The sequence below is a fragment of the Homalodisca vitripennis genome, chromosome 6, assembly GCF_021130785.1.
Source record: "Homalodisca vitripennis isolate AUS2020 chromosome 6, UT_GWSS_2.1, whole genome shotgun sequence".
Taxonomy (NCBI): Eukaryota; Metazoa; Arthropoda; class Insecta; order Hemiptera; family Cicadellidae; genus Homalodisca; species Homalodisca vitripennis.
In genome coordinates this window covers 1656400-1670078 of record NC_060212.1, presented here as the reverse complement: position 1 = coordinate 1670078, position 13679 = coordinate 1656400, and positions in this window count along the sequence as shown.

Below are 13679 nucleotides of genomic sequence, written 5' to 3'. Positions count from 1 at the left end.
ATTTCATACCAAATGTTTAGTTTATATTTCTTGTTCAACAAAACAATACAAACGTATTATGGAGCCAGATATAACTTAGACTGAAAATCTACCCTTTTTCTCCTAAGAAGAGTTCTCAGGTTTATGGATATATAGGATGATTAACGAAGGCATACAGAAACTGTGAGAGTTAATTTTACACGTAATAATAATGTAAACAGTAAATATAAACTTCATAACATAAAATATATGGGTCTGGAAATACGTCGTTAGTGAGTTACAAATATTACGCCCGAACTGACAGAATACATACATACTAAATTGACTTTTTCCAGTTCTTGAGATACAGGCTTCACTAATGATCTGATAAAAAAAACATGAAATATTGTACAGATAATAATAGGTTAACCTTCGAAAGAATGTCAAAGGATGATAACGTGTACAATATACAATATAGAAAATCTCATCCCATCCCCAAGTATCGCCCATTACACATTGTCGAGTAAATGAAGTTTCTCCACTGGAGTTTATGTCATATCTCTGGTGTATGTTTTTTTATCGCTGCAGCTACAGTTATTAAATAATAACCTCACTTTATGTTAAACAGTGGAGCAGTCATTATTTGTATTTTAGTCGTTGTTAGGTTAAAGCACACCATGTTTTTACGTTTCAACAAAGTAGCTCAAAGTTTAAATAAGACGGAGATTTACTTAAACCTACCAATTAAACTACTGTAAATTAATTCATTACTATTTCTGCTAGTTGCAACACATCTTAAATCTGTCACTTATACATACCAACACTGGGAATATAGAAAGCACGTCGGGCTGGAGAAATTTTTAAAAGTTGGCGACGAGTTAATGGAAAAAAATATTGATACATGATATATACGAGATAAGTGCTTTCACTAGTTATTCAGGACGTTACTTTTGGAAACTTCATGCAAAGCTAAGAAAACCACTAGTAAAAAATGTTATGTTTTTGTAATTTAATTAGTTAGGACAGACATTAAATGATGAATAAGTACTTTAATGAATAATTACTGCCAAATATTTAGGTGTGAAATATTTCAGAAATAAAGAACTTAAAGGTTATTACCTAATACTCCCTACCTAGGAAGTAAAAAAGATGTTCCATTACAATACTCTTTTTATTGCAATTGGCATTGTTCGGATCTTCCATTATGCTGCCTCTTATACAGATTTCCTTTATTTTATAGTCACTTAAAATTTATAGCAAATGTTAATATATTATTATTTGTACTATACAACGAAAAAGAAAAATGGATGGGCACTTCTAACAATCATGTAGTTTTCAGAGCGCTTGTCGGTCTTTACGGTAGGTTAAATAAAAAGTTCTTAAAAAGTTATCATACATTTATCTTGATTCAATCTTTGCTTTTAGGGTAAATGTTCTACATTCAGACTGTCTGAATGCTTGTGAGATAGTTCATGATATAATTTCTAGATTTGAGATTTATTAAATAATTTCCTCTTCCTCCAAATAATAACTATAATTCAAAAGATCAAACGGCAGTTCATTCATCCGTCTTCATTCTTTGCATTATAAAAAGCAATAAGGAACTTTTATTACATTCTTTATTACAAAAAATATTTTATTTTTATAAAAAATACAATTTTTATTTTGACTTCATATTCCGGGTAGGGTACTTGTAACTATTTGAAACTATGAAAAGGATTGCAATTGTCACCATTAAATTATATGTTATCATATAAATTTTAAATGAAATTAACTTTTTATTTTTACGTTATTAATCCTTTTAAACAATTTGTATGCACTTAGACTATAATAAATCATTACTGGTCTCTTGGGAGCCATTTAAACTAAAGATTTAATCAATCAAATTTGTCTATTTTACCAATGGCTTATTGACAATCAGGTGCTGTCTTGGTATTTAAAGTTAATTTATTTTTTTTTATTATTTTAGGTTTCCTCCTATCGTTATTATATTAAATTAACTGTTATAGCATGCTTATTTGATAATTTATAATCTTATAATAATATTAAATTAAGTAAAAAAACTTTTGCCAAATTATATTGAGGTGAAATGAATTGTAAAATATCTATAATGATAATGTAAAAGGACACGTATACGTTGCAGCTATGATCTGATTGTCATGTCCATAGTCCATAGTTATTAATAGCAAATTTATTAGCTATCCGCATAGTTATACTTAGAGATATATTTACAGAACTAAACAAGTTTATAATCATCGGAGTTGTCCTCTGTCAGACTTTAGACTTTGGAACTTGGACAATTCATACTCGCAAGACAAGTTAGGACAGGAAAATTAATGGGAAACTTGGAAGGAATTTGATAGGACTTGACTTATTATTGTCCTCAAAGTCCACATTATGATACACTACATTTTATCATGAACAAAGCAACTTAAAATAAGTTATTTTTTAATTTGTCACCAATATGTAACAGTGTGCTTACACAAAACTTAAATCTAACATCAAACATGAAAAGTTATAATTTTTCTTGTTCCAAGTAGTCATTATGAAGACGAAATAGAATACACAGTGTAAACTAGATTCACGGCAGTATGTGCCATAGTAGACATTGGCAAGTGTACGTGTTAACCTCCTTTACAATCTGCTGACTCAACCCTCGTGGGTTTACTACGTCCAGTTTGTACTGAAGTGTCTTCCATTTGTTAACTTGGTACACAGGTGCTTTATGTAACAGGGGTTTTAAATTCCTGTTTCGTATTGTTTTATTTAAACCCATAAACTGTTCCACCAGTAGCAAACTAGTCTTAATCACCTACACCTCAGGTTCAGATATTAGTTTGATAACAGTGGAGTAAAACTAGCACACACAATTGTTTAGATTTTATAGTTGATCTACATATGTTGCGTGTGTCACTCGCTATTTCATCCTATCCTAAAGTTGGGTGCCACGTGAGGCGTTATAGTTATGAAACATTTAGTGGAAATCAAGAGAAGCACAAATTACAATTTTACTACGGAAAAGTTCATAGTAGAAACGTTTTGACATTAAAAAGAAATAATTACTTAAAATAATAATAAGATAAGCTGATAGCAGAATTAAGATAACTCGAGGATTGGAATGGATTTTAAGCAAGAAAACGCTGTCGAAAAATCTAAAAATCTAAAATTTCTGCAACTAAACTCCTAAAGTAATGCATGGCCTGTTCTGTTTTAAAGTGAAAGCAAGTAAATTCTAAACAAAATGGTGAAATACTTGTTCTCGGTAACTGATACATCTGACTCGTTTGTATTTAAACTCAAAATGTTCTATAATATTAAATAAAGGAAAAAAGGTATCGGCTCATTAGTATTATTATAACATAGGTCAGTTTATGAGTAAATATGAAATGTGTAGGCTATGTAATACTAAGTATTATCTTATTACTAAAAAATATATGAATGAAAAAGTTATTCAAAATACAAAATTAAATTTGTTTTTGATAGAATTAAATTTTATAAGAAACTACCAAAATATAATTTACGTGTAATTGTAAAACCCAAAGATTATCCTTATTCTAATTTAGACCTTTGTACTATGACTTTTAAACTACACAATACACAGATACTATGGATTTATTGATATATACGATTATTAAAACATGAAATTTAAAATATTAAATATTTACTTTTAATTGCTAAAGGAAATTTAAAACTATTAAAAGTGCTAATATATGAATTTTTGTATGAATAATAAATATAAAATTATATAAATATCTGTGATGATTGATATACTAATGGACTATAGTATTTTCTGTGCGTGTGAACAAGTTGTAGAAAAATAAAATTATTATATTTACATGTATAAAATGCACCAATTTTGTATTGCATTTTAATTATTTGTAATAAAGTGAAATTGGCACGTTGAGTAGACAATCTTCGTTTCTGTAACATTATTTTGTGTGTGTGTCAAGAAAGTGGTGTTCTATTGATTCTGATGGAATAAATTAAAAATAATCCAAATCTAAATTACGTTTACACTATTATACACTAAATGATTAAAGTAGGTAACTAATAATATTTTATTAAATTGAAATTAGTCTTTTCAACCTATTCTAAAACAATACACACATTTTGTTACAATTATTAATTATATTAATGCACATAAACATAATTTATCCAGTACGCATCCTCTTATCAATTACTCAAATCGATTCTAACTAAACAATCCAATCACTCATTTAAAATAACAATTAGATTAAAATAATGGAAAGCTTTGTTATCGAGGATCGAAGATCTTACAAACGTGGCACACAGTTAATAAAACAGGTATTGTTGGTTGTGATTGCTAAACAGATTATGAAAAACCTTTGACACAAAAAATAACTATGTGGCATATTAATTACATGCCACATAATGTTTTAACTTGTCACGTCTGACTACGCTTTCCACTAAGTGTAAAAAAAGTTTATATTTCTCAAGTATTTTGGCACTGTCCTTGTTTTTATTGTCCAACTCTTTGTCTAATATTAAACATGAGATAAATTTGTGCATTTGAATGTATGTTCCTGCAAATGTGTGGTACAATACCTAATATTAAAAAGTTTGACATAATCAAGAATAGGATTAACTGGCATTCTTACCTCGAATTAAGCTACTACTATAATTAAAACATTTATGGTTTGCTCTCAGGTTTTAAAACGTTGAAATATTTTGGAATTAGTGTAAGGATTGATTTTAGGTAAAAATAATTTTAAAACAAAAGTTCTCATAGTACTTATCAATATTTAACCTATAATTTAGTTGATAGAGATGGTGCAGCGTCGCTATTTCCTTGAGCTTAAATCAACTATTAAAAAACAAATACAAATTGCCCTTGAATTCCTGTTTAATGATAAGTTATAATTTTCATTGCTTATCAGTACATTTAGTTTAAATCAATTATGACAAATCCTTTTAAAGAAACATCAGTTTTCATGAAAGCAATCAAGGAAAACCTAGTTTGAAATTGCTTGGTACCGCAATAAATGTATCCTGTACAGAACCAACTGCAAATGATTTGTGAGTGGCCTTAATAAAACATCTGGATTATTTAATTTGCTTTTTAGGTTTAACGTATTGATTCCATATTTATTATGAACTAATTTAAAACTAATTCCAATTATTTACGCTACGTTTTGGTACCTTTTATTTATTCATTTTTACAGCATAAGAAAATTAGAATATCAAACAACACTATAATGTAATAACTTAAAGGATAACATATTTTCCCTGAACTAGTTAGTACAAAGCTGCAATTAATCTCACTTATATACGCTACATCCTGCTATTAACGACGTTAAGGTTTTTCCTACATTTTAATTAGTGTTTCATATAACACCAATGGCATCAGGCTTCTCTGTTTTCCTCGTCAAATATTGTTGAACAATTTAGCCCTTAAAATTAATATACTTTCGGTCTTAGCAAAATGAATATTTTAATGACGTCGATTGTAGAATTTTACGATATTTACCACATTTTTATAGCTTATAGTATATATATATGGGTAAAAAGTCTTTAATGAATTAATAAAAAAAATTATTTATACTAATAAATAATAAAGTATAACAAAATTGTTATCGTTTAGATCTAATAACACATTTTACAATAGTAAAAGACTTTAACTTTCCAGGACTTAAATTGCTAAAAATTACTCTATAATTAAATATAAACATTATAAAAATCTCGTCTACAACAATAACAGTTAAAACATAATTAATGGATAACGGCAACAAGTACCAAAGTGGTAATATGATAATATATTCCCTTAGGTATGAATCAAGCAAATCCCAAGCAATTGAAACATTTAAAACCTGCGTTTTTATTATACAGTATACGACACACTATTTAAAAAAAGATCAATGATCCACGGAAACGTACGAAATGAATTGTAAACTGCAGTTTCCTATTTAAATTACACAGTAAATAGTTTTATGATTCAAACATAAAATTTTTACAATCATATTGATAAACATGATTTTCTTACTAACTGAAATGCATGTAATCAAGATCACGACAATCTCTGCCATAGTAAACAAACACTAGGCTACGTTTTGACCTACTTTACAATCAGTTGACTCAACCCTCCTGGGTTTACAACGTACAGTTTGTACTTGAGTCTCTTTATTCTATTCGCTTACGGTACATGGGTGTTTAATTCTTATTCCACGCTCCGATTCATTAAAGATTTCGTTCAAAAATTTATTTTACATCCATTACACATGGTTCAGACCATTACATAAATGGTGACTACATACAATTACATTTATAATATCACGTAACATTATACATGGCAGATCATAGGCAGGCCAAGCAGTTAACTATATAACATTTTGTTCAAATGTAATTTTATTTGCTGTTGAAAATTATACAGGGTGAGTCAGATAAACCAAATTAGAAGATAGATTAGGGTTTGAAATGGTGTGTTGCAGTCCTGTAAGAACAAAATGTTTTTAATATGCATTGTCATTTCAAAAAATGTATATCAGAACTACTGTTTATAGTTTTATATTTACTATAGTTCATTATAAAACTATAGTTCATTATTACTCAAGATAGACAGGAGAATACTTTCTCAAAATATTTTTATAATTTTACACTTCTGTATCGAATATTGTACAATATGCTTTAATTCTATAATTTATTACAGGTTCAATTGTCTTAAAAAAGACATTCTGGAAAAAGGTTTTCTAAATATTTAATTTAAATTAAAACCTATTCTCCAAATTAGAAAAACGATCTAAAATAATATTTTGATATAAAACAAAATGAAATAAAACTTTTCCAAATGTAATTAAAATAAATCATATTATACTAAATTATAATTATAAATAAATACAATTTTGTTTAAACTTCCTTCAAAAGATCTTCGTGCTACGCATTTAAGTTCCTGTTACAGTTATCAAAAATCCAAAATTAAGCTAATATTAAACTACAATCCCTACAAAATTATTAAACTTAAAAACTTGTCGTACTAGTTTATAGTTGCAATTAAGTGTTAAATTTCTATATCAAGCTATCTATAAATAGAATTTAAATCGAATTCATTACTTTTTGAAGTCTTGGTATATTATGCAATTTTCCGTTTATAATTTAGTTATACTTAAAGTGTGTGTCATCCAATTTTATTAAAATAATACCAATTTCCCTTGAAAAAGAAAACCTGATCGCTTGGCAAAAATTTCTGTTATAACAATTTTAATTTGCATATGAAATTTTAAATGTTTTCATATTCAAACTCAGGATTTTTTGGACATTAAAAATTAAACAAAAATCAAACATACGCTAAAGATAAAAAATCGTCGCAAAAACCGCGATCAGAGCATTAAATACTACGGCTTTTTAACCTACATTACCTCATATTCAAAGCCACTGATTGATGTCGGACCATTCAATCACAATGCTGATGAAATTAACTGACAAATACTCCACACTATTGTAATCAGTTATCACAATCGGCTTCCAGAGAATCAGCTGTAAAATCTCTACCACAACCCACATTTTCGGGTCCTTTCTTGAGATATTACATTTCTAATTCACCGATATATTAACAATTCTACTTATATTCTAAAATATTTTTGTGTATATTTATTTATTTAATAAAATAAAATTTGGCGATATTAAAGTGTACTATTATTATTGTGTTAGAGATGTAGCCTCTGTTATATATGAATATTCTTTGTATCATTATCTAGTAAGTTTAGATATATTTGCAACATGTGCACCTCACCCCATATGGACGTAATGTGTCGGCTGTTTTAATCGTATGATTTTGAATAAACGGCATTGGCTACTCGAGATCACCTGACCCCCTCTCCTTTGGTCACTGCCTCGTCCGAGCATTCCTTGAGCCGGTAGTCAGTGAACTCCCAGTCTCGCTTGCCACACCACCCCTCGTGTGGCCGTGTTTTAAGAAATGTAAAAGTGTTCTTTATTTCGATTCACCCGCCCCCGGCATAAGTACTGTTATTTAGAACAAACATAACAGCCTCGAAAAGTGTTTGTTAAATATGTATATAATTATAAACCTTTTAACAATAGTGGAGTATACAAATTAATTTGCTACGATTTTCAATCCCCACTATATTGGACAAACCGGCCGATCCTTCAAAATTAGATTTAATGAACTCATAAAAGCATTGAAAACATCATCAAATTCAAAATATGCTGACCATTTAAATGACACCTGCCATACATGCACTAATATCGAAAGCGATCTTGAAATTTTACACAAGCAAAAAAAAGTCGCCTATTGTCTACTTTAGAACATTTTGAAATTTACTACATTTTGAAGTGCCAGAAATAATCACAATATATTATTAAAATAACAATTTTCTTATTGTATTATTCGATAGACGATTAAACAATATACATTGATCATGCATAAAATTAAATAAAACTAATTTAGCCACCAAGGTAGTAAAAATACACATGAATATTTGGTTTTAATTATTTATTTTCATAATTTAATTTAACTCTAGTACCTAAAAGATTAATTCCCAGAATTCGAAATGTACATATTATGAAAATCAAAAGTTTAAAAAGTGTTTTAAAGTGTTTATAATTATATACATATTATCATTGTAGTTCAATTCTGGAACTATATGTTTTACTTACATGGTCAAACTTGTAATAGTATAAAATAAAAATACTTAATTAGGTTCCATTGTTGTAAAAACCATGGGTATACTGTGTTAGAACCGAGTTATATTATACATAATGTGCTGGTATTTCCTATACCACACAATACCTGGGTAAGATGAAGGAGAACCTATGACCTAGTCACGTTGTTGGCGGGAAGTATCTACATACTCGTACAACAGCGAATATTAAACTGTACGCTTCGTGAAGTGTGAACAACTTTGCAATATCCTACTTTAGTTTTTAAGACATTATAGATAAACAGTTGATTGAAATAATAATCCATACATCATTATTGGAGAGGAACCATTCCTATGTATAAATACTTATTACAACTATAGTTCATGAAATCAAGCATACATAATGTAAATCAGGTGCCTGTTATCTGAATACTTGAGATAGAAGAAAGATATGCGTGGATATTAAGAAAGTAAATTTTAATTATTAAAGCCTTAAATATATCAAGAAAGTTGCCACCAAAAGCCATGTGGTTTCCTTGAAGTTAGCAACAGAATTAAGTATCGTATAAGCTTACCAATCTGAATATCAAAGTTCACACCGGAAGTCTGGTGTTTCTTGTGGAGTAATTAAAATTATTATTTTATCTTTTCAAGTTAAACGAAAAGTCACATACGTATCTTGGCATTACTCTGTTGTGACAGGTAAGAATATTAATGCAAGTTATTAAGAAATTGGTTGCGTGTTGTTAGTAATTACAACAAACATAACTGTTTTGTGAATGGTTATTTTAACTTCAGATCACCTTCCTCTTAGAACAGCATCTGGAATCTGGCTCTATCACAGACTTGACTCCTGTAATCTGGAAATATGTTAGTCTGAATTGAATAAAAATAAGTTTGGTAACAAATAAACTTAAGATAATCTCGTTTTAGAGATTAGGGATACTAGACTACGTGAACGTGTACGTATGTGACTAAGTATCTATTTGAACGTGAACTTTGATTGTCTCATCAGGTTCACAATCAGCTTAAACTGTTTTATATAAAAGATCAGGACTTTAAAAGTTCTTGATTTTGCATTATACCACCATCTTCTTAACCAAGAAAGTTTTACACTGGCTTGGAATGTACTCTTAGAGAGAGAAAGCTCTCGAGTTTCATCTGGGTACGCTGTAACACAGAGACTGCTGAAATGTGATGTTTATTTGTATCTGAAGAGACGGAAAAAACATAGAAACTGCTACACCAATCGAAAAATTTATTCCTTTTTTCGAACTTGGCAAACCAAATATGTTTGTTAGGAGAGCGGTCTCCTCTAAGTTTAGCAACCCCATTATTTTGAGGGCGTCTTCGTTTTATAAACGGGAACAAGACCTGGTGGAAAATCTATACTGAGAACGAATCTCAATGTTTCGATTCCCTTCTAGTGCCTAGCACTAGTATAGAATGCATGAGCATGACCAAAACAGGAGGTAGGTCTCCCCTGCTAGCATACACCACTATGCTTGAGCTGGTAACAGCCGAACCCATAGTGTTCGTGTGATTCCAAAAGTTCAGTTAACTCGGTCAATAGAGTTAGTGCTCTGTAACTTAAACTCACTAAATTTCGTGTTGAAAGTTAATCTCTCACTGAGAGCATAAATAATGGTGAAAGTCTCAGATGTGACGTCAGCTCACAATCCATGTAATACGTTTGGAGATATCTGTCTCTAGTCAGTGGCGCGAAGACTCGTGACCCTAGAGTCCCGGACGGATAATCCGTGTGATTCGTGAGGAGATGGACAAGTTGTCGTCTATAAAGATCATAGCCAGGAACGTTTTAGAAGTTGAGTTCAGTCTCTCCTACATTAGATAGGATTGTACTCGGAGAATGTGTTACGGCGTACTCAGATGAAGGGTACTACCTCAACCAGTGTAGGAGACTGAATTCAACAACTAAAATCAAATTAAACTTAAAATTTTACTGGATGCAAATTACTAGTATCTGTATGTAGTTCTTACATGTGACATTGAATTTGGGCAAAGTCTGGAACTATATTAATATTTAAAGTTTGGCTTGTAGTTATACGTTTTTCAGGGAGCAAAAATGTATTCTTTTTAAACGATAGTAACTTTGATTATTGTAATTCTAGATAAATAATTGTGCGTATTAATCTGACCAGAGAGAGCAAAACATATAGCGAGTAAACTCTGACCAGCAATTTAACACCAATCATGAAACCAAGTTAAACTTTAGACAATCAAGTTTGTCCTTATTATGGAGTTAACCAATTTTTAGCGCAGACTTAGTGTTATCATCAGTTTTTGCGTTGTTAAAAGGCCGAATTGCAACATTTTGTATAGTTTTAGCTTACAATACTTTAGTTGGCATAAGATGAATTATTTATAAAAAAATGAAAGAAAGAAATAAGATAAAAACACGACAAGTTTGAATAAATAAAAAAGAAACACGTTGATCGTGGATAGAGGTTCGGTATTTTTAAACCAAATATCCTCAAACGCTTAGATTGATTAATTCACTAGATCTCGATTTTTATGAGATCCTTTGTCTCAAGGGTAAAGAAATTATTCTAGAATTTTATCTATACTGAATAAGAAAGTAATGCAGTAAAATCTTGAAAAAAATTTAGAACTTGCTGGTGAAATCGAATTACGGTCCTAATAAAAATTATGAACAATAATGTCTACACAATTATTCACTGACATAAATAGATCTAACCTTAGAAGAGCAAGAGATATCATGAATTAGTTAATTAATGAAATATAACCAAGGCAAAATATTGAGTGCAACTTAATTAATTTTGTTAATATGGACAGAATCCTTTTTGGGAAATAACGTGTAAAATATAGGCTTATAAATGCAAAATAGCATATAAGAGTTTACCAAGAAAGTCATGATAACAGGAAAAACGATTGGTAAACTAAAATAATAATAGGAATTTTAACTTTAGCTCCAGGTCACCTACCTCTTAATGAAGCGTATGGAATCTGATGACAGACTCGAATTCTGGAATCTGGAGCTCCCACAAAGGATAAATGTGTGTAACCGAAAAAGACTATTAACGTAGATTTTATATCTTAAAGAATATATTACAATATAATAAATTACCTATAAATGAATATGACACTCAGATATAAGTTACATATCTAGACATTAAATCATTTACAGAAAATTAAATAGATCATAATGTATAAATTCAAGTGAAGTAGAGGTTAAAGCTATCTTAACTGGCTTTGAATTCCTTAAAGGTGACTTAAGAAAGTTATTGTAAACCAGAAGTAATATTCAAGAACAACTAGAAACCTTGTAGGTTAATCCACTTATCGCTCTCGCTCAGTGTTTCCTGTGTAACTTATCCTCATATAAGCTTTACACCAGACTTTTAAATTTTACTTACTGATGACATCCTGATATCTTTATATTCTCATTTACTGAATGCAATGAATTCTAAGATGTAATATACTTCTTACATAAATACAAATATAGTCATTAGATATCAAACATTTTTTTATAAATTCTGTTTACTGAACGCAATAAAAACGTAACGTTATATTTGTTGATAATAGAATTATTTTTTCTAAACCTGGATTTATTTCATTATATATGATCCGAATTGAAATATTATATATTAAAACATTAGGTCATAACGATAATAGAAAGATGTAATTTAATTTAAAATAAAGACGCTGGTTAAAAAACTGCATGCATTAATTAACAATAATAATTTTTAATAATTGTCCACTATTGCTTTCTAGTCACTCATCTTAAAGAATTATATTTGAGGGGTGTAGGACCATTTGAGATGTACATTATCATATGTTCAGTTTTGGAAAAACACCAAATTATTCATATATTCCAGCAAACTGAAATCTATAAACCTGTATAACAGCTTTTCGACAGTATGAATTTTTACAGTATAGACCTAAATAACGACCTTAAAGATAAGGCATGTTTTAATATATGAAAATTCAATTAAATTCAGAAATTTTATCTTAAAAATTATGCAATTTTTTATCAATTATAATCTAATAAAACTTATTTATTTCCTTAGATTGAAAATAATAAACAAATTTAATTTCCTTAAGGTATATGTATTTTGTATAATATAGTATTTCAAGTTTAAATCGTCAACTTTTTTGTGCACAAATTTCAAAATGACCTAAATTATAACGCTAAAGTGGAAATTGTTCTCTTCCTTCAAGGAATTTTCTTAAGGAAGAAAATTTTCTATATACCCTGCGTGTGGAATTAGTAAACTATTGGTGTGTAACCAAAAAACACATATATTTTTTAAATATTATCTACTGCCATTAATTAAAAGTACAGAAACATTATTTAATTGAATATTATTAAATGTTTTTAAATAAAAAATAATTAAAACCTAATTTTTGGACATCATTATTTGTTTGGATTATTCAAACAAATATTATGTTATACAGAACAGTTTACTGTGCCTAAAATATTACTTCTATTTGAAAAACTTAATTATAATTGAAACAAATCAGGAAAAATTCCAAAAATAGTTTACTTAAAGCTAAGTGTATTGAGGTTTTCATATACCTCTTAAAGGATCTGTATATTTCTTTAAGGTGCTGTTTTTCTAGTGACTCTTTTTAAGTTAATTCATGGCTTTCTAGATTTCTGTTTTTGCCATTAAAAGGATCCCGTGGTTCAGGAAACATGCCAAAGTATCAATTACACGTTACTCTCAAGTTTTTATTACTATGAAAAGTTAATATTATGTTGATATAACTGTTTAAATGATTCACTTGGGTTTTGATGCCCTGTGAGAGGGGGTTGGTTTCACGGCAAAGATTTGATTGGATAAATATCTCAAGATTTTTCTTTACTTATTGCATGACTTCAAGAACAATTAGTGTATGCCTAATACATAATAATAAGTCTAATAATAAATACCTAATTGTAATAAACTTTATATAAACAAGCATAAACCGTTAGGAAATCGTTGCTGATGAAATCAAGTACAGATTTTTTTATGTTTAAATAGAATGTATACGTCCAATTAAAAATAAACTTGATATCAACTTTTAAAAATATTCTATGGAACAAAACCAACTTTTAAGATTAATTATGATATTTTTAAA